Source organism: Aedes aegypti, chromosome 2 (assembly GCF_002204515.2).
Source record: "Aedes aegypti strain LVP_AGWG chromosome 2, AaegL5.0 Primary Assembly, whole genome shotgun sequence".
In the NCBI taxonomy this organism is placed as follows: Eukaryota; Metazoa; Arthropoda; class Insecta; order Diptera; family Culicidae; genus Aedes; species Aedes aegypti.
The window spans coordinates 304,958,273-304,962,340 of record NC_035108.1 but is presented as its reverse complement, the minus strand read 5'-3'; positions in this window follow the sequence as shown (position 1 = coordinate 304,962,340).

Below are 4,068 nucleotides of genomic sequence, written 5' to 3'. Positions count from 1 at the left end.
TTATATTGAAATAAATTTTAAAATAGTCAAATAATCATGAATATAGCTTGCAGAAATAAGTTGTAGTAAAATTTTAAGAATATGTGTGATCATTATTTATGCTCTATGCAAAATATTGTGAATAATTTACCTTCTTATATCACAAATTCCAAACATTTCCAAACGATGTGCGATAGTTTGGGTAAACAATATTGATCTAAATGATCGATTGCCGTTAGCCTCATTGATAGGAGATAGTGGGAGCATATAGTTTTTTGGCTATGTTTGCCCCAATTCCCCTAAACACGATTTCTTTCGTAATTAATTTAACTTTTTCTCCCAAATCAAATTTATTGTGTACTGAATTGTTTATTCTGTATCTGATACAATATTTAAATCATAAAACAGATTTTGGGGATCTGTTACACATAAACAATAGTTTTCAATAGTCCGACGTTTTGATGTTTTATGTAGAAAATACATCGAAATGTCGGACAATTGAAACGAATCTGCTTTTGATTTACACTGACTGCATCGCCAATAACAGATCACTGTTTTGACAAAGATCAATAATCGAAAAAGCACTGATAGATGTTAGAAAGTTTTCTTGGAATTCAATGTTTAGCTTATCCCCTTTCTCTGTGCAATTTAAGGAAATTTATCAAACATGTACCGGCCAAACCGGGTTTAGATATGTTTGCTGGCCATGTTAGTTGGATCCGATTCAATATGATGTACAAAATGCTCGGAATGTGGATTTCTATATCTCTATTAGTTCGTTTGAATGGCTAAAATGAAAAAATAAGGTTGAATAAGAAACAAGTTGAATATTGCAAAACAAATCCAGTGAAAATTTTTGATATTTCAATCAACAATCAAAACGCATAGCTTACCAGTAGCGTAGCTAGGGGGGTGCGGTGGGTGCGGTCCGCACCGGGCCCTGGATTCTTAGGGGCCCCGAGATCATGGTGAAAATTTCTCATAGCCTTAGAAATTGAGTATTTCACAAATTAAAATTTAGCGGGGCAAGGAAAGGTTTGGAGGGGCCCTGAATTGGTAATAAATAGGGCCCCTATATAATCTAGTATAGTGATAAGCGCAGTGTTTCTTTCAACACTATAAAACAGCATTTTTAAGCATAATATCGTGGTTTTGGATTCAAAAATACATTATTCTGTAGATCATCGAATACCTGGGGGCCCTCTATAACTTGAGCCTGAGAAAGCCATGAACTGATTTGGAAACATTTTATCATTAGTCATATCCTGAACCAAGCCGAAATGAATATTTGTACACAATATTTTATATATTCTTGAATAGTGCCAAGGCATATTTCGATAACGCGAGGTTAACAAAGGTCTCTAAAGTCTCTGTTTTTACGCAAACCGTCTTATCTATCTAAAGTTCCTTTTTCGTAATGTAATGAATCTTGATATAAATTCTTTAGGATCCAGATATTACTACGCGACTACTCCATAGGTTCATTGATTTTGGGGGTGGGATATTTCGCATACGGACATTTGGCATAATGGACATTGGGAATAATCAGAATTATTACTTACTTGCTTACTTATTTGGCTTTACATCAATTATCTTGATAAAGCCTCGCCAACAATATTTCGCCAATTCACTCGGTTCATGGCCGCTTCCCTCCATCCTCGACCTGGTCAATCCACCTAGCTCGCTGCGCCCCACGCCTTCTTGTTCCGACTAGATTCGTAGCGAACACCATCTTTACAGGGTTATTGTCCGGCATTCTTGCAACATGCCCTGCCCAGCGTATCCTTCCAGCTTTAGCTACCTTCACGATACTGGGTTCGCCGTAGAGTTGAGCGAGCTCGTGGTTCATCCTTCGCCGCCACACGCCGTTCTCCTGTACGCCGCCGAAGATCGTCCTTAGCACTCGGTGTTCGAAAACCCCAAGAGCTTGCAAGTCCTCCTCGAGCATAGTCCACGCCTTATGCCCATAGAGGACTACCGGTCTTATGAGCGTTTTGTACATCGTGCATTTGGCGCGGGGGTGAATCTTTCTTGACCGCAGTTTCTTCTGGAGCCCATAGTAGGCACGACTTCCGCTGATGATGCGCCTTCGTATTTCCCGACTAACATTGTTGTCAGCCGTCGACAAGGATCCGAGGTAGACGAACTCGTCCACTACCTCGAAAGTATCCCCTCTATCGTAACACTGCTTCCTAGGCGGGCCCTGTCGCGCTCAGTTCCGCCAACCAGCATGTACTTTGTTTTCGACGCATTCGCCATTAGCCCGACTCTTGTTGCTTGGTGAACCGTTCCAAATTTTCTCCCAATAATATCCATGTCGTCCGCGAAGCAAACAAATTGTCCGGATCTCGTGAATATCGTGCCTCGACTGTTAAGTCCGGCTCTCCGCATGACACCTTCAAGCGCAATATTGAGCAACAGGCACGAAAGTCCGTCGCCCTGTCGTAGTCCCCGCCGAGACTCGAACGAACTGGAGTGATCGCCCGAGATCTACACGCAGTTTTGCACACTGTTCATCGTTGCTCTAATCAATCTTGTGCGCTTCCCGGGAAAGCTGTTCTCGTCCATGATTTTCCATAGCTCTACGCGGTCGATACCATCGTATGCCTTAAAATCGATGAACAAATGGTGTGTAGGGACCTGGTACTCACGCCATTTCTGGAGGATTTGCCGCACGGAAAAGATCTGGTCCGTTGTCGAGCGGCCGTCGATGAAACGTGCTTGATAACTTCCCACGAACTCGTTTGCTATAGGTGATAGACGACCGAAGAGAATCTGAGGTAGCACTTTGTAGGCGGCGTTTAGGATGGTGATTGCACGATAAGTTTCACACTCCAGTTTGTCGCCCTATATGTAGATAGAGCATATAACGCCTTGCTTCCACTCCTCCGGTAGCTGCTCCGTTTCTCAGATTCTGACTATCAGCCGATGCAGCCAAGCGGCCAACCTGTCCGGGCCCATCTTGATGAGTTCGGCTCCGATACCATCCTTGCCAGCGGCCTTGTTGCTCTTGAGCTGTTGAATGGCAATCAGAGTTATATGCCTTCTTCAAAATTCTACTTGTTCTTGTATGAAACTGCTCTATGCGAAACCTCCATTATGCCAAACGTCCGTATGCGAAACATCCTTAAGCGAAACGTCTTCATGCGAAATGGGTCACCCCCGTTGATTTTCATCTTCAGGAATTCTTCAAGAGATTCATTTGGAGCTGTATTCAGGTATACATAAAACACTTCTCCAGGGATCCCCCAAGCAATTCTCCCAGGAATTTGTCTTTAAATATCTTAAATGATTTCTTAAGATATGCTAAGAGGAATTCCTTCAAAATTTGCTCCAGAAAATCCTTCAGCAATTCAACAACGGAATTCCAACGAAATTTCTTTTAGAAATGCTTGTAACTATTTCTCCAGATATTACACTAATACCTTATTCCTACAGATTTTTTTCCACGAAAATAACAAAGGGTTATTCTACGATTATTATCTTTCAATAATTACCATACTGATTATTCCAAGAATTACTCCATCAATTATTCCAAGGATTCTCATAAATTTCCACTCAGGATTGCTCTTCTCCATAGAAAATGATTACTTTCAAAGATTTCTATCCTATCTTATTTTTGAAGAAAGTTCTACTGGGATTATTAAATTTGAAAATTTATGTAGTGTTTAAACCCACAAAATTCGATACATATTATTCCTGTAGCTCCTCACAGTTCCACTCGAGATTTTCCTCTAGCAAATTTTGTGTAGGTAATTTTCCAACTACAGTCAAACCTCCATGATTCGATATTGAAGGGACCATCGACTCATAGAAATATCGAGTCATGGAACAGGTTTTCTTTGAAAAGCTGTTTAAAGGGACCATCATAATAACCATGATTTTTTGTTTTTAGTATGGTTCCATGAGTCGATATCAAGTAATAGAACATCGACTCAAGGAGGGTTGACTGTATTTCATTATTAGACTCTCTGAAGACTCATTTAAGACTTTCTCAAAAGTCCAGAAGAGATCCGGAGGTTTTTGAAAGACTTCTCTCTAGTAGGAATTTATCATATCATATTTCAGCAGTGATATCTATACGATTTC